The sequence below is a fragment of the Manis pentadactyla genome, chromosome 3 (genome assembly GCF_030020395.1).
Source record: "Manis pentadactyla isolate mManPen7 chromosome 3, mManPen7.hap1, whole genome shotgun sequence".
In the NCBI taxonomy this organism is placed as follows: Eukaryota; Metazoa; Chordata; class Mammalia; order Pholidota; family Manidae; genus Manis; species Manis pentadactyla.
The window spans coordinates 152,145,352-152,164,839 of record NC_080021.1 but is presented as its reverse complement, the minus strand read 5'-3'; positions in this window follow the sequence as shown (position 1 = coordinate 152,164,839).

The following is a 19,488-nucleotide window of genomic DNA, read 5'->3' as shown; positions in this document are numbered from 1 at the left end:
GAGGTGAATAACATGCATGAAGAGAAAAATAGAAATTTTATTTAAGATTCATTCCACTGCTGTTAAAAAATGCCTGCTTCCTTCACTCTGACTCTTACATCCTTGATAAGCAGGAATCTTTACTTACTTCAAAGGAGTTACTTCTACCAAGTCAAGTTAATTAATCTGTTTTATTCCCTTAGTGACACTCCAGCTGCCATAGAACCTAGATTCTAAAAATGAACTTCCATTTAGAAACATTTTGAAGAGGACAGTTTAAATTGTTATTAATTAGAAATATCATGCATTAGAAGGGCCATTCCAGAAGATACTGATTCTTGATTTTTCCTCAATCCTTATATCCCAGTATTTCCCCAGCTTTCAAGCAGCTGGCAATGCAGTACAGAGTTAATGCATCTGAAACAGACAACAGTTCAGTACAAAATGCAGTGGCCAACTCAAAACGCATTGTTACTTGCAGTGCAAGAGTCTCGGCTACGCTAGTCAGACTGGGCCTGAAAGAGCTGAGAGAGTGAGCCAGCAGGGAACAGCAAGAGCAGCCCCACTCGGGATCCTGAAGAGAGTTCCCGGTCACCAGCAGACCTCCGCTTGTCTGGCTAAAGAGCAAAGCTTACCCCACATCCAAGGTTGTAGGCAGAGTCTTCCACAGTCCTGTTCTTTGTTCTTGACTTTGCTTTGCTAAAGAAACAAATTCAAATGCATATTGTGTGAAATAAAATGGGAGAATTCACCACTATTTTTTGGTGAATTAGATCATTCAGAACTCAGATAATCCTGAACAAATCATGTTTTTAAAAAATGGGGCCTCCTTCGTACGTACTGAAACTATTTAAAAAATGGTCCTGAGCAAGGCAGGGCAATAAGAAAACCAGACTCCATGCTTCCTCTGAAGGGGCAGGATGTTGAGAACTGGAGATGGCTGTGCTTTGCAGTGATCTAGAAGCACTTCACTCAATGTGCCAATTAAACATTGCTAACATATATTCCCACTGGGGAAATTTTCTATTTGGGGAATATTTTCCCATAAACATTCTGTGTAAACAAAATGTTTAAGACATAATGAGATTTACTAATTAAATCTGCCTCCCAAAATAGGAAGTAAATTCTAGTGGTTCACCTGCCAATAGCAGCAGGACCCCCCACATGGTATTCACGCGTCTGTGATGTGGGTGTCACCACTGCAGGAAATCGCTGCCTTCCAACTACCACATTGGACATCCCCTCTCAGTAGAATAGATAGATTTGGCATTACACAATAAAAGGAGAGATTCTTAGCAGCCATCTTTCTTAGAAAGGGACATCCTTCCCACTGTACTTCAAATTCAGTTGATCTGAAATGGCGTTTAACTTGAACACAATTCCCTAAGGTGTGCATCATGGCCTGACCCCGTTTCTAGAAAAAAAAAAAACCTATACTTTGTAATTACTGTACTTAGTGAGAAATGTGACTTGCAGTATTATGGGAATCCATAACAGATGTTCTAAGGTCAAAGTAATTTCTGAAAACATCCTGTTGGATATAAGGAAAGGAGCCAGAGAGACTATACAGTTCCCACTAAAACTAGTAGTGAGTTTTTGTGGGATGTGGACAGTGTCCTAGGCCACATGCTCTCTCCATTGCCTAAGAAATTCTGAAAAATTTTGCTGAAAAGAAGAAAAGATGTCTCATAAGGAATATCTCTCTTAGATAAAACAAGATTTGAATTTGACCCCAGTTATAACTTCAAAGTTCCAAGATTAGGCAGTTAGAGTAAATAAAAGACTACTAGTCATTGAAAAGAGGCACCTCACCACCTCCCAAAATTCTGGCATATACTATCTTCTAATTATAGAGTATAAGTACTATTTAAAGGTTTGGACTTTAAGTCCTCTGAGAATTAAACTGTTAGAATAAAAGCAAAAGATTCAGGAAGGCGCTACAGTGTTTATTTTCATCATCTAGTTTAGTCACAGGAGGTAGACAAGACCATCCTTACGTGAAAACTGAGATGCCTCAGATGTGCCATTCATTTCCATTAAAATTAATTTAACTATGTATGCCTTTTTTAATACTCCTACTTTAGAGAGCAAGAAAGATCTGTGATCTTCCTGAGAACAAAGAAACTATCCCAGTCATTCACCACTCCAATTATCTAAGGTTCTCTTTTAAACTGCCGGGAAACTGATCTTGTATTACCACAGCTGTCTACAGCTTTGAACCCTATTTGGAAAAGTATGTGCATCTCTTTTTACTCCAACTTGTTTTAATCAAAGTACTTGTTTTATTTTTTAAAAGAGAAATGGAGCCAGAGCCTGCTTTGTTCTTTTGATTTGGAGAAACCCTAGTTCTTCAAACCACAAGATGATAATCCAAGCCCTTAAGTCAACATACTCTATTAAAAACAAATCAGTGAACAGGAAATGCATAGCTAAAATAACAACAGAATGATAAGAAGAATGCATGATAAGAAACTATGTGAAATACTATATTAAGTATTTTGCAGTCAGTCTTGTTTAATCCTATCTCTGATGTAAATACTATGATTACTACATTTCTAGGGATCAGTTTTTATTTCCAAAACTTACAGAAGTGATGTCAAATTTACCATTGTTCTTTAGCAACAAAAGATCATTTTTCATTTCTATTTTCTTGTATCACCATACACACTCACTCGCATGAAACTGTTATAACTGAACTAGCTGGTGAGTAACCCGTAGATATCACCTTTGCTCAAATGTCTGGCCCCAAGTAACACATTTAATATTATCTCACTGTGGTCAGGCAAAAGCACATTTAAGATTATCACCTCAGTGTTTCCTGTACTATCTGCAGCATAATCACCTGGTGTGTTGATTAAAATACAAATTGTCGAGGCACTCTATAAATACAGAACCAGAATCACTAGGGCCAGGGCATCTGTGTGTTTTGTAAGCTCCACAGGCCATTTTTAAGCACAATGAATGATAAAAACTATAGCCTCTGTATGATTCATGCCTTGAAATTTTTTTGTGTGTCACATTCAGCTGTCTTGTTTATATTTTTATATGGACTGTATTTTGCCAGACCCACATGAGCATATATTAGGCACTTCAAGTGTGTGTTGAACAAATGTTCATTTGTCTTTCTACTCCTAAGTACTATGTATTTCAGCTTTTCAGAGATGTTTCTTAAGTTGAAGTCATAGCAAAGTAGGAAAGAGAGCAATTATTGGTGTGTGTGTGTGTATCTATGTGTGTGTGAAATACTGCTAATCCCCCAGGCTGTCTATCATTTGAAGATGCACACACACTTCCTGCCCCATTCAATTTCCCTCCTCAAATGATGCCACAGAAGGAAGAACGTTCTTCCAGGATTCTAAGACTATGAGAGGAATCCAGGTTCCTCTGAATCTTTAAATAATTCTATATGGCCAAGAAAAATTTGATAATTCCTATGTTTTTCAAAATGACAGGTAGCCCTCAATGAAGAAAATGGTCCCAATTGCTATGTATTTATCAAAAACATATAAGAGCCAATTTGTCCTAAAAGATATTTTTTAAACTTTTATATCTAACTTGATGGAATTAAACATAATAAAACACAGAGTAGTATAAAGTCTTACTTAAATGACCAAAAATACAGACTATTGAAAAATTTTAAAGCACATGAAGGTATGGAATAACTTAACACACTTCCCAAGTAGGGTAAAAAAAAAAAAAAAAAGACATTGATTAACATGATGATATATAGTTAAACTATACTTGGCAAGGGAGTAATACAGGTTTTGGTATCTGAACAAATGTACTTTATAAGATTATCCATCATTCACCGTTTGGGCTAAGACCTAAAATTAAATAAATGTTTGTGATCTACCACTTCTTAATGTGCACCCTATGAGATCAGCAGTCGATGAATCCTGCAAGGTCAAGACCATGGCATTTACTGCGGTTTCTGGTTTTCAGCACCACCTGCTTAATCTCCACCACATTCTCTAAGGATAATGAAAATAGAAGAACAGGGAAGAAAAACATCTCTCTTGAATGGGATCTTCCTCTTGGAAGTACTCCTCAGAGTGGGGATGCTGGAGGCATTTCTCCCCCTATCATTCAGCCCCTTTGAAAGTGTCTTTCCTCTTCTGTTCTTTAATTTCCTGTTTTATCACAATTACCAGCTCCTTCTCCTGCAATTCACCTTGAAAATGGTTATAGCCAAGCACAGTTGCATTGCATAATATTTTTACTTATTATATTTCAATCTGTCCTTTTCTAAGCTTTACTTATTAATTTGATGCAAATTCCACAATTTATATTTATTATTATTTAGAGCACTTTCACATCCAAAGACACCTGCCTAAGAAAATCGGCCCTTCTGGTGTTCCTATCATATTATTGCAGTTAATAACACTGCTTTCTGAATACACTAGTAACAGGAATGATGTAAGTGGTATGATTCTCTTAATGTCCTCTGTTCTTTAACAAGCACGTCTATCACTGTTTAACCTACAGGGGCATTTGAAATAAAAAGTATTAGGACATTTCTACCATGGGGAATACAGGCTAAGGCACAGAAAATACAGTTACAGCTTTCAGGCCTCATTCCCATGCCCTTACTGTACACAGCCTGGAAAATGTAACAGTTTTTCATTCAGGGCCCCACTGACAAATAGTGAGCAATGGTATTTCAGCTTTGTCACATATTCCCTCATATCTTTATCAGGAAATGTCAATTCCTACCATCAGTTCAGCCAAAATCAGGACAAGTTTCCAGCTACATAACAGCTAGCTTTTAATATTGTCTCTAGAAGCAGATTTGGAGGATTCTCTTCCAGATGTCACCAGCATGTAGGGGTCAAAGAAGTTAAGAACACCTTCCACAATGAGGTGTCACTGTTACCCAGAATAATATATCTCAAACATACTGTGAAGAAAGAATTAGAGGACAATTAATGGTATCAGCTCATGCCAGGGCCTGGGATGGGGGCTCCAAGGGGAATACATCGCCCAGTGCTTTCTTAGCAAGGGTCTCAAAGCTAGACTCCCAGCTTTCTGTCAAAGTCACAGAAGTGTTAACTTGTTGAATGTAATCATTTAAACCCTACAATTTTTGTGAACTGATTTGGCAATTTTTTCTAAAATTACTGGAGCCCTGAAAAAAGTATGTGGGCTAGGCCTCTCTTGAAATCTGTTAGTTCTCAAGTCATTCCAAAATTGTTTATTGCAATGATGCCACTTAGGAAGATTCTGTGTTGCACTGAGCACACAGAACATCTTATTGTAAAGTATTAACCTAGAATTATTAGCCTTGGGCAAAATATTGAGAGGGCAAAAGTTTTCACTAATCAGTCTCAACCTTTGCCTTTTTATTCTGTCTTATTGACCCATTCTTTCTCCTTTTGCTCTCTGACCCATTAAAAAAATAATTACTTTAGTCTCTGACCCTGTGTTTAAACAAGGATCTGACAACAGCTTTTGCATTTTCACCAATTTAATTACATGTGTTGCTAACTCCAGAGAACATACATTAAGGTCATGTTTCTAGTTGATGAAGAGGTTTGTTTCATTGTTATAAAAAAAAAAGTAAAGGAAAGTATGAAATAGGCTGTCAACACACACAAATTAGAACAGCACATATCAAGATGCAGGAGGACTGGCCTAAGATTTGTTGGTCTTTGATAACAAGCCAATATGAAAGTACATGCATTGATGAGCAAAGTGCATATTCAGAGAAACCAAGTGACTTTTCAGATACTGTGTTCTCGAATGAAGTAAAGGGAACTCTGAGGTAGAAAAGTCGCTGTAGGTAAGCGATGAACTACAGCGATAAAAACCCAGCATGTAACTGGTGCATAAAAGGAGATAAACATGAAAGGAATCAATGCAGAGCACTCCTGGGTACAAAACCTAGTAAAACCACAGCTATTTTATTTCCACCTTTTTTTCCATGTTTCACCATTGAAAAGCATAATACTGTCCTTTATGGCAAAGTATGAACCTGTAGAAATTTCACAAATACCTGTTCCACATAGAGTGGCCAAAAAACAAAAAACACAAAAATCAAAAAAGCTTGTTTTAGAAGACGATAAACCCTCTGTTTCCTACATGGTTGTTGGTACTAGTGGGGAATAAACCCAGCTGCTGACATAGACCTGATTTTTTTACTCAGATACTAATTAAGATGGACTTTGGACAAAGCTTCTCCTGGAGTAAACTTCAGCCTGAACAACTCAGAAAGAGGCAATGCAAGAGAACTCACATTAATTTATGAAGTATCTATTTGTGTCAGGCTCTGTGCTACATGTTTTATGTGTGGTCTTATTGCATAGCCCTGCTGTTAGGTTATAGTCTAAGTATTTTACAGCAACACTAAGGCTTGCAGAGGAGTTAAGGTAACTCATCCCTGGACTCACCGACATTGATTATCGAGAGCACTTTGAAGAGAATAGAGCATGTGCATATAAGAAACACCATTCATGGGGAAATTATTCTAATGAAATATTTTAGTGCCTAGGTTATGGACTATATTAACAACATTGTAGAGATTAACTATCCAATGAATTGAAACTACGTTCCAACTATAATTTAGAACAATCTAAGGCATCATGTTATAAAGGCCACCCAAGTCTCTGTATTTCCTTAGTCCATTCTGCTTTTAGACTATACACCTTTTAAGGGTAAGTTCTATGTCCACCTTAACTTCCTATCTCCAGGGCACATTTAGCTTGCAAATTATTCTCTGGAAAAGCAATTGACTTATGTCCAGTGATGAACTGTGTCTGACACAGTTCATAAATAAACTGTGGCAATCTATGGTCAGCTCAAACCAAGATTACAGACAAAATCTGTTAGAATTTTATTTTTTAAAATTGTACTATTCCTAGATAGAAATATAGTTGAGGTAGAATTTGCTGTTAAGTATTTTATTCCATTCCCTAAAAGAACAGATTTGAATGTTTATAAAATCTATAAACTTTTCTCACACGTATTGCTGTTAGACTGATGCCTTGTACATGAAGTTAAGTTAGCAGCTCTGTCTCATTCTTACTCAACTGGGCCTATGAGCAAATCTGAATGCCACATGGTTTTAAATATATCTCATTAAATATTCCCTTATCAGGTAAAAATTTTTCTTCAAAATCATCTATAATAGTACATAATACTTTTATCATGTGAACATACATAATTCTGGCCCAGTTTTAATTAAAAGATAATCCTGATTTATAATTACAGGTATATTTTGATACCAATAATTAGCTCATGAAATCTTTAATAGGAGTTCCATAAAGCAGATTAAACAAGGCTTTGGCTATCTTTATAACAGTTTTGTTGTACTTGGAAAAATCTCTTCTTCATAGATCAGATAAAGGTAAACTTTAACCCAATTTATCATTCAAGAGGTTGTATGCTGGCATTAAAATGCTTTTTTTCTTTACATAGCTTGCTCCAAATGAATTATTTTTCAACACATCATTTGAAGTTTACTCTCCCCTCCAGGAAATTCCTGGTCAGAATGTCAACATAATTTTGCTCACCGCTTATGCCACAACGTGCTCCTGGATGCTCCGCACACTAGCAAAGGCCAGAGAAAAGGACTGAGGGAGGATGTGTCTCTTAGCTGTCCTAACCAAAGCATGTGACCCTTATACCACTCACTCCACCAAGAAATTTCGGGAGAGACAAGCATTAATGAAACTGGGAAACACAAAATCACCTAAGGGAGAAAACTGTAACAAAATTGATTTTTTTTAACCCTAAGGCTTATTTTTTAAAAACACAGTACTTTTTTATAAAAGATAAAACTCTGATACATTACAGACAAGTATGAAGCAAAATTTAAGAGCTCCTCTCCCTGTTTCTCCACTACCCAAAGCTGGCTTCTCTGAATTTTGTTATTTCTTCAGACATTTTCCAAGAACATATGATTATATACAGGCACATACTTTTCACATCATGAAAAGGAATATACTTCCCACGTTATTCTACAACACTCTCCTCTTTGAGCACCAAGATGTGTACACACATTTACATATATATTGAAGGTTTTAAAGTTAACCAGTATTCAATCATAGCTCTATATCACAATTTAACATTTCTCTTATAAGGAACACAGGTTATTTCAATTTTTTCTTTTAGAAACAACTGTAATAAGCATCCTGGTACACCTTCCTTTGGACACAAATGCAGAATGTTTCTAGAAGGAGAAGTACTAAATAAAAATTTTGCACAACTTGAATTTTAGTGGAAAACATCAAAGGCTATGCCAGTTTACCCCCCTGACAGCACTGAATGCATGGTCCCCCGCATCCTTGCCAACACTGGGAATCATCAGCATCTTAATCTTTTCCACTCTCATTAGGAAAGGGACATGTTTAATTAAAAACATCATATTGACACGACAGCAGTGCTCTTTTAAAGAGCTGACATGCAGAGGCTGACCATGTCCCTAGATGGGTTTTTATCACTGTAATCACAGTGTACCAGCAATTTTATATTTTTCCCTTCTGTTTAATCTACTGAATGATCCTCTGAGTGCTACCATCTGATATATATGATATCAATGGTGCACAGGAGAAACACTAAGTTGTACAGTTTGAAGAGCCCTCAGAGACAGGGTTTCAGAGCAGGCTGGGAGCTGGGGAGAAATTCCATGTCTCTCCAACAGCTACAGAACTGCTCTGGGCAGACCTCTGCACACTCCCGCAAACACTCCAGGACCTGCCACCACGACCCAGGAGCCCCCGGGCTTCCTCAGCTGCATACGCACCGTAATAGCCCAAGGCTAGTGCTGATGAACAAGTTACTCAGAGTCTCTATGCTTTGCTTTTTCTCCTGTAAAATGTAGATAATGATACTTCTCTCTTAAAATTGCTGTAAAAATTTAATGATGCCTGTCAAATAATAGGCACAGTGCTTGGCACACGACAAGTGTGTAAAATTGATGTTTTTATATTACTGTGCTTTTCTGAGCTAATGTCCATCAAGGAAAGAAAGGGACCTATTTCACTAATTCAAGAAAGGAAGAGACTGATTATCCTCATCCTTAAGCCTTGAACATGTTTTCCCTAGAACTGGTTTTAAAGCAATCTGTGCCATTTCAATATGAATGCTCCTGAAAGTCAAGTAGTGATAGTCTCTCTGGTGGCCAGGATTTCTGGGATAAAGGTCAGTCAGTCCCCAAACATCACACCAGTGTTCCTAAAACCCTATATAAGATCATCACTCTGCTTTAGAAGTATAGTTTTCCTGTGCTTAATAAGCAATGTATTTGACTTTTTGTTTCAGATATGGAGGGCTGGCCTCTTCCTTCAACAGTATATATGGTATATATAAAAACCATAAGACTAACATCCTCGCTTTATTTGCTATATAGCAAAATTTATCTCCTTCTTTTTCCTATGAAAATTTCTATCTCCAGCATAAGCTAGGTACCATCAGAAGAAACTGTCTTGAGAAATGAGAAATAACAGCTTATTGTTATCTCAAATTTTATCACCATCTCCCCAGAAAGAGAGAAAAAACTATTTTTGAACAACAGTTCATATGAAAACTTGTTGTTCCTGCCACAGTAGTCAGTCAAGACAGGAACGTAACTTTGAGTCCACCTGAGTATATGTTGTTTTAAACAAAATTACCTATGTGTTGCATAGTGGTTACTAATGCACATGCACATATATAACCCTAAAACTGCTGTCTGTATGATTCACTTCTTGGATGTACTAATTCCTCAGTCCCAAAGATGAGATTATTTGCATTTTGAAACAATCTCAACTTTCCTGCTGTCATCTCATCTCCCAAGCTGCACTCTACCTGGCCTCCCGTGGCCTCACCGACAGCTCCCACTTTTTCATGTCTCTATACCTGTGACCAAGCTGCCCCTGCTTCCTAGAAAAAGTTTCTCCTCTCCACCCAGCCACTCATTTATTAAACTCCCAGCCATCCTTCAAGGCCCAAATGTCTCTTCCATTCCTTTGCGCCCATTTCTCCCTCCCTTCATCTACAAAACGCTGTATGTCTCAAGTTAGCTCTTGCACATACATCTTATCTGTGTATCTCCTCTCCTCCATAGAGTTTCTCTATCTCATGGGAATATATACCTATGATGTGCTTTTTAAATCCTTTATCTCCAAGACTTTACCTATGAATAGACAGTTTCCACTCACATGCACTATTCTTATAAAAATTCATCTGCACTGACAGTAATTCAAAAAGAATTTGCAAAATTAGAAGACTTCGTTTTTCATCCTAATTGATTTTAGTGTCATTTTTATATATTTTAAGTTATGAATTGATTTCCCCAATGCTTTCAGAGATGTAAGGATCTGAAAGACCAAATCATTTGCCTTTTGCCTTGACCTTTGTATTAAAAGTATATGAGCTTGCTTGTATTGCAATTTAGTACACAAGGCATGAGCAATATCCGATTCATGTCATTTTGCACAGCTGCTCAACATAGACAAGGCCGCAATGGTACTAACATTTCTGCTTTGGCATCCACAAGTACCTAACATGTTGAGCAAAGCAGCTCAGCCCATCCTGCCCTAAAGAACTTCCACAAATGCCTGAGTATTGAGCATCCAATTAATATCTGCTCACTACTCAGATATTAGCAGATATCTGAGTTTGGATGCCAGACCTTTTATATCCTCATCAATTAAAGTACCCCATTCATATCCAGGTATAATATGAAAGTTCTTGCCACAGAGACTTAGTACAATTAGCTCAAAGACAACAATCCTCTTTGCACATTTGGTAATTTTTTTTTTGATTTATGAAATATCTGAAAGTGTACAAATCTTCCAGACAGCTGAGACCACTGTACAAGTAGGGATGGGTAGGATAATGAGAGGTGGGACAAAGGGAGTTTTTAATTTTTCAGATACTTTATAAACTCTTGGAGATAAATTTATGACATGCATTTCCTTAGGAAATAGAGTCTCCACACCTACCTAAGCACAGAGAACGACAATATCACTTACTCCAGGATGTCAAGCTTTAATAGCTACCCAACTGGCTACCTTCCTCCCCTGCTTTTGTCCACCTGTTTTATAAGCACTGTGATCACAATACTCTACTGGGCAGGAACTTTTAAGGACTTTCTATGACTTACAGAATATGCCCAGTTCCCAGATCACCATTGAAAACCATTCAGATTGTCTCCCAACCAAGCACCCTGGTTAAATCTCCTATTTCACTAAATGTAAGCTCCAATCAGGGAAGGGTAACTTCCATTTCCTAAGCATTTACTACATATACACCAGGCACAGTGTTTAATAGCTGAGATACATATTCTCTCATTTACTCGTTACAGTGCCTTGCCACGGAGCCATTAGGTCTTAGATTTAGAAATAAGGAAGCCAAAATGGTAATGTAACTTTTCTAAGGCCACACAGCTCAAAAATAATGCAGCTAGAATTTGAATGCTGTCCCCACACCTTCTTAAACCTGAAGCTTATTGAACAGGTCTGCAATTTCTGACTTCAACCCCTTGCCTCTACCCTCAGTGGCCAACATGGTATTGGGTACATAATAGTCACACAATAAACACATTTTTGTTAAATAAACAAAACAGAATCCTGTGGGTTTTGCTTGCTTTTTTACTCTACTGATGAAGCCCACCCATTCTTTCTTCAATCCCCTTTTCAAATTCATGTCTTTCCATAATGCGTTCTATGACTAGCATTCCCAGCTCACTTCTCTCTCTCAGCTCATGGTCCATACTAGAAAACCACGATTAATGCCCTACTTCCTTGTAACATGTAATTGTGAGCATTTTTTAATTCATTTTTATTCATGTGGTCTCATTAATTCTTAAACTGATTGCTCTACACACTTTACTGAATGTCTGGTCTCCAACGGTAGCTGATCCAGGCATTTGCTGCACCACACTGTTTTTATCCTTGCTGCAAAACTATGAGATCAAAAACTAAGCATTGCTGTGTTGATAATTTGGAGCTCTTCCTTTTCAAATACAAAAATTTGTTCTCCTTTATTGTGGGCAGATGATTATTTTAACTTTGACCTCTACTTATTTCCTTACAAAACAACTGAACAGCATTTTTCTGAACCCACCCCACCAAGGATCAGAAAACTGAAGTGTGAATTCAGCCTCTGGAAGCCTCAGTCTCCGGGTAATGTTACATCTGTGAGGCACATTCCTTCTCCTAACCTGGAGTGCTGGTAAGAAGTTGCCTTTAGCAGCTTCACTCCCTCACACAGAAATGAATCTAACATTCCAATAGGTTTGTTACATTTTTGCATAGCCTTTTCAGCACTGGAATAAAAAAGAGAAAGAAAGAAAAATGTATCTCATATACAGGAACCTTTATTTCTAAGCTTAAGGAAGGCAGTGCCTTAAATCTTTATGTAAATACAGTGACAGCACAAATTATTGAAGAAGTCCAAAGGGTATCACTGCAATTCTCTCCTTTTTTATAGCATTATTAATGTTCTCTTCTTCCAAATCCAGGCTTCTGAGGAAGTGGGGGAAAATTAAGGCGTGAAGTGCTCTCTGAAAACATTTGGCAATTTAAGGCCCAAGCTTAAGGACATGAATAAATGAATGGAAATTTCTTTGAAGGAATTTATAACAGGTGTGTGTGTATGTGTGTGTGTGTGCGTATGTCTGTGTAACTTTAGCTTTAAGTTACCTTTAAGGAGGTAATATGAATGATTATTTAATAATAACCACTTATGGCGCTAGACATCCATCTCCACAGGTGAGAAAAAATTATTTTGGACTTTATCATGAAGCTACTACCTGTGCCAAAGTCCCCCTTCATCTCTATTTCCACCGTAACAAATAGTCCTTTCTTTTTTCCCATGAGGCTGTTAATTTTCTTTCCGTCTCTGCTCTGCTTCTCGGTCCATGTTTAAAGTCTTCCACCTCCTGGACACCACAGAAAATACCTGGAGAAAGTCACCAGTACCCTTCTCGGACTCCACTTAATAGTTGATGCTGTTGTCCATCCTTTTAACTCATGGCTTCACCCTCTCCTTCCCATTCAGCCAAGATCTCTTCTCAAGCTGAGTTTCTTTACTGGAGTCAATGACTAATCTCTCATTTCTCATCCTCCTCCTCTTCTACCAGTGCTTCCTGAAACATCTATTCCCCTCCATTAATTTCAAACGACACAATGTTCCTAGTTACCCCTTTCGTCTCCAATCCTCAGCATTTCATTAATCTCTAAAACTGAAATGTAAATGATCTCTTAAATCTGTCCACTAAATATATCATCATCTCAAACTACGTCCAAAACTAAAATCATTCATTTTACTCTCCAGACATCTTTTTATTCTCTTACATTCCCCAAATCAGTGGATGGTGGTGTTACCCACTGGGTAATTCAATTAAGAAATATAAACTGCAGAAAGGTAGTGTGGATTATGGAAAATATGCCACCGATAACTGATTTAATATTGAGCAGTCACCTGACCTAACTGGAGTTTCACTTCTTTACCATCAGCAGAACCTTGTAACGGTCCTGTGTGTCCCACTCAGCACTTGTTGAAGGACCAATTCATAAGCAGTCAGTACGACCGTACCACCAAACTTAAAGTCAAAATTAATCATTATACACACATGCACACAAATTTGAAAATAAAACAACATTTCACAAGTATAGGTGATATTGAAATTGTTTTATCTTGCTAAGAGGGACAATGCTGTTTGCAATTTTTGTGACTGGTTATTGTGGTAGTTAGCTTGATCAGGCATTCCCCCCCACCACCTTGTTTTTACTAAATTAGTAAGCTGAATTTACAATTACAGGTCACTGGCATTTTTCATTAAGTGTTTATTGACTCTAATAGTTCAGGATTTCCCTTGCAAAGGTGGTAAAAATGTCCCATGTGTGGGATGAAGATTAAAATAGTTATGTGGTGACCAAGAGGACTGACTGTGATAGAGACCATGTAGTTACTACACCCTGTTTCTCTCCTTCCTTGGCACACAGCTACACTATGTTTCCTGACTTTCCTTTAGTTATCTATGGCCCTGTCGCTGAATTCTAGCCAACAGAAGGGGCAAAAGAATGCCTTCTACTTCCAGACCCAGTCAGTCAATGTAAACCTCTCACAGGGACTGGCTCTTAGAGGGAATATGCCTCCCAAGGTGTGCCTAGGCATCACAGACTAATGACAGTGACATTACAAGACAGAAAGAGCCTGGCCCTGAATTACTTCTCATAGGAGAGCCACCAAACCAGGGACACGGCCACTGAACTCTGGCACAGGTGAGAGAGAAACCACTGTTAAACCGCTGCAACAACAAGCTTTACCTTAACTAATATACAAGCATTAGAAAATATTTTTACCATATACAACCGATCTCACTATAATATTAAAAATATACTCTACTGTTGGAAGTGTGAAGTTATTTGGAAGAAAAAAAACATTTCATTTCAATTCATTCTAAGAGTTCAGCTAGACTTGAAAAAGGGATATTTTGCCAAAATGTACACAACAAAAAAATAACACAAAATCTCCCTGAGTGAATTTGTGTAGGAAACTCATTAAGGATCAGTGGCATGTATAATATTACACATACGCACATTGACACTTCATCTCTCACTTCATTAACTAAAAAGGAGTAATTTAGAATAGGCAGGGACTATTTTTTTAACTATCACAAAATCATGTTTTGCCCTTATTTGCTCTATTCATGATATATTTATTTGGCTTCCAACTTCTTGATTTCAACTGTTAAATTTTATTTTTCTTCTTATGCCTTATTTCAGGTAATAGTAAAATAACAGAAAACCAAAATAAACCATCCACATTCCCATCCCATTATTTTTAAATTATGTCACCCTTTGGTCCTTGTTCATGTACATATTCAGTGTTTTCATTTCTACCATAATATCACAGATGGAGTTATATAGTCTACATTTTCTGTTAATAAATGTTATATCTATTTTACCACAGTTCCCCCTTTTCTCCTAGACTGATCTATCCTGATGCTGTCATCTTATCCCAAACTCCACCCCCAATCATCTTCCAATCTCTGGTTTCCTGACAGCTGGCAATTAAATTCCTGCGAACCCAAATAAATATCGGCTCAACTAAGTTTTACTTTAAATGTTATATAGCAATATTTACAAGACTTCTATATATTTCCAAAACCTAAGATATGAACAGGAAATTAAACTACTGCTTTATGCACACAGGTGCAACTACATGGCACTCTTTGCTATAAAGCAGATGGATTATAAATTAGGTCTTTATGTGTACCTCACAAGAGAATGCAATTATTTACAATTATTTACAGTTTAACAGGACCTTTTTGTAGAGTTCTCTGGCTTCATAGGCAGATACAGAGATCTCAGGTCATCATTTTTAATACTTTCTGACTTTTGCTGTGTTCTTACTCTGAGGGTCATCCCAGGTATAGAGTGGCAGGTATATAAGCCTCATGTGGAAGACTGGTGGGCCCAGGTACTCTGCTGAACAATACAGAATTGTACGTCAAAAAAAAGTAAGCTTCAGTATTCTTGGTTTACTTCAGTGAAGAATCATTTTTAAAAGCTCAAACCAGGCAACCATGCCACTCAGGTTTGAATGCCAACCGTGCCCCCTACAAGGCCCTTTACCCTTTGTACCCTCATTAGTGAGATGAACTAATTATATAGCAAACCTGCAGATGTGTTATGAGGATTAAACAAGAAATTATGTAAATATCTCAAATTAGTGTTTAATACATAGCTGGTATTAGAAAAAAGTTCCCTAAGTAAGGATGTTAAAAATGCTGAATAATCCAATTTGCTCATGTAAGAATACCCACAAATTGGTGATATCAATGGTATGCCCATTGCACTGACTGTATGAAAACAGTATCAGTTATTTAAAGCCAGGTTGCAAACTGGTGGCCTGCAGGTTGGTCCCCAAACATGTTTGATTTGGCCAGCGTAAATATATAACTGGTTCTGCTTCTCTAGTTGACACTGACTGACACATACTCTCTGAGGAAAGCACAGATCTAGAGCAGCATAGCAGCTTTGGATCAAGAGAGCTGTTTAGAATGCTGGCTTCTCCACTTACAATGGCATGCTGGTGAATTTATTAACCTTTCTCAGCTTCATTCTCCCTTATCTTCAAATCTGGGAAATATACCGCTCACAGGACCATTGTGGTTGGCTCATAATGCATAGTCAGTATTATTGTTACCTCTCCCCAACACACCCCCCTTTCAACATACCTCAGTAACTTCTAGCCAAATACACTATGCTTAATTTCAAACAAAACACAATAGACATAAGTTTCATAAGTTTCAGTCTATTTTTAACTGCTTGTGTGTTTATTCATCCAAAATTATGTCTTGAAGGCTCAGTGAGAGCCACGTAAAATTGAATATGAAGATATTAGAAAGACAGAATAACCCTGAAGACAAATTGTTTGGGTTGAAATCCCAGCTCTGCTTTACTAGATTAGTTGTGTGATTCTTGGCATTTGCTTGACCTCTCTGTGTCTGTTTCCTCATCTGCAGAACTGCAATTATAGTTATATTTATCTCTTATGGTTGTTCTGAGGATTAAATGGGGTAACATACCTATGGTACTTTGGACAATGTCCAGCACAGTGTGAGGAGCTATATACAAGATTTGGCTGCCATCAACCATCATCATTTTAAATACCAACTCAGTGCCACATACAGCAATAGAACTGTTAGTAATTCCATTTCAAAGACTTGAGTGTAAAAGGAAGTAAATGATCGCTTCCATGAAAATAGGTACTGGTCTTTATTCTCAAAGCTTTAAAAAAAGAAGCTATTCATTGAGCTGAAAATGGATTTAATGTGTTCTCCATGAACTTGCTCGAGTTTTATAAGTGCCCATGTGTAGGTGTACTTCTTTTTCCCAATGTGGTACAGAATGGTTGGGGAGGGATGGGGCTGGACAGAGGCTAAAGGAAATGGAGTGGTGCCCATGCCAATTCTGTTGGGCAAACAATTTTTAAAATAAAATTATATGTGATGGTATGTGAAGTTAAAACACATTAGGGGTTGTTTGAGGATAGAGACAAAATAAAAGCTACATTTACTAATTATGCACCACCTTAAAAAATACACTGATACATTTTTAACTATATACTATATAGTCAGAAAGTTATCGGCTCAAAAAGTAATTACCCTTCCCAAATTTACACATTGAATAGTGGTAAAAAATGATTCATTCACAGGAATTAATGTGTCTCTCGCCTAAGACTACCATCAGAGTGAACAGATTGAACTGTCTACTGGTAGTTACCATGAGAAATGACAAAAATTCCTGCGTTTAAACATTATCATCTCAGTAAAAAAGAAAGTGTGAAGAAGTCACCTCAGGGAAAGAAAACAAGGAAATGAAGTCTTGGCATCCATTCCAAGAACACTCCTTCAGAATTTGGAAGGAAAATGGAGTTTTAAGATGAAAAACACTAGATGGCTGGGGTAAAAAGAAAGCTTATCAAATAAAGAAAATACATGTGTTTGCAAAATGCTTTACAGAACAAAATAATACATAATGTACTAAACAGGTCCTCTAACTCACCTCAAAAAATAATTCATGAAACCAAAGCTACTTCTGACAGCTTTCCTAGGATGATCTTTTCAGCTTTTGGAGTAGATACAGAAGCTAAACAAGGAGAATAAGACGAAGCCACAAGTATAAGATCGAGTACTGATCTTTTAAATCCACACTAAACACCTGGACACTGATTAGGAATGAAAAATATTCTTCCTTGAAATTTTATGGAACAAGGATCTGGTTTCTACTAAAAGTTCTTTTTTTTTAAATAAAAGGATTAAGACACTATAAAAATATTTAATATAATAAGAGCAATTAAATATTTAATTTCTGTGATAAATAATACCTTATAGATTTTACCTCTTTTAAGTGAAAAAAATTTTTTAACAGTGTGTCCAAGGAAGTCAATTGGTCATTATTTTCCAAATCAATTTTTGGCAGAAGAGATACATTGTAATATACTGTAATACACTGACTGCAGGCCAATATTCCTGGTGAAAAACATAGATACAAAAAAATCCCCAATGAAATATTAGCAAACCAGTTTCAGAAATACATTGAAAGGATCATTCATCATGACCAAGTGAAATTTATTCCAGGTGTGCAAGGATGGTTCGATATCTGCAAATCAATCAATGTGGTATACCACATTAACAAAAGGAATGATAAAAAACACACAATCTACCTCAATATTTAATGGAAAAACATTTGACAAAATTCAACATCCATTTATGGCAAAAATTCAAAACAAATCATGTATAGAGGGAATATGCCTCAACATAATAAAGACCATATATAACAAACCCACAGCTGACATCATACTCAATAATGAGAAACAGAAAGCTTTTTCTATAAGATCAGGAGCATAACAAGGATAACCACTCTCACCACTTTTATTCAACACAGTAATGGAAGTTCTAGTCACAGCAGTAAGAAAAGAAAAAAAAAAGACATCCAAATTTTAAGGAAGAAATAAAATTGTCATTATTTGCAGATGACATGAGATTATATATAGAAAACCCTGAGGACCCCACCAAGAAAACTATTAGAATAAATGAGTTCAGTAAAGTCACAGGACACACACTCAATATACAGAAATCTGTTGTGTTTCTATAAACAAACAAAAAAAGCAGGAAAAAAATTAAGAAATTAATCCCATTTACAATTGCATCAAAAAGAATAAAATACCTAGGGGTAACTTTAACCAAGAAGGTGAAAGACCTGTATACTGAAAACTATAAGACACTGATGAAAGAAATTGAAGAAGACATAAATAAATGGAAAGATATTCCACGCTCATGGATAAGGTGAATTAATACTGTTAAAATGGCAATACTACCCAAAGCAATCTACAGATTCAATGTAATCTCTATCAAAACACCAATGGCATTTTTCATAGAACTAGAAAAAATAATTCTAAAGTTTGTTTGGAAACACAAAAGATCCTAATAGCCCAAAAAATCTTGAAAAAGAATAACAAAACTGGGGATATCACATTCTCTGATTTCAAACTATACTTCAAAGCTGTAGTAACCAAAATAGTATGTTAGCACCACAAAAATAGACATGACGATCAGTGCAACAGAATTGAGTTCAGAAAAAAAAATGACATATATGACCAATTAATATTTGACAAAGGCAAGAATATACAATGGGGAAAGACAGCCTTTTCAATAAATGGTGTTGGGAAAAATGAACAGCTACATGCAAAAGAAACAAACTGGATCACTGTCTTTTACCATAAAAAAAAAAACTCAAAATAGATTAAAAACCTAAATATAAGACCTGAAACCATAAGACTTTTAAAAGAAAACATAGGTAATAAACTTGAATGTCAGCATTATCAGTATTTTATTGAATATGTCTCCTAGGCAAGGGAAACAAAAGAAAAAATGAAAAAGTGGGACTACATCAAACTAAAAGGCTTCTGCACACCAAGGAAACCATCAACAAAATGAAAAGGCAACTGGACAAGTGAGAAAAGACATTTAAAAATGATATATTCAGTGAGGGGTTAATATCCAAAACATATAAA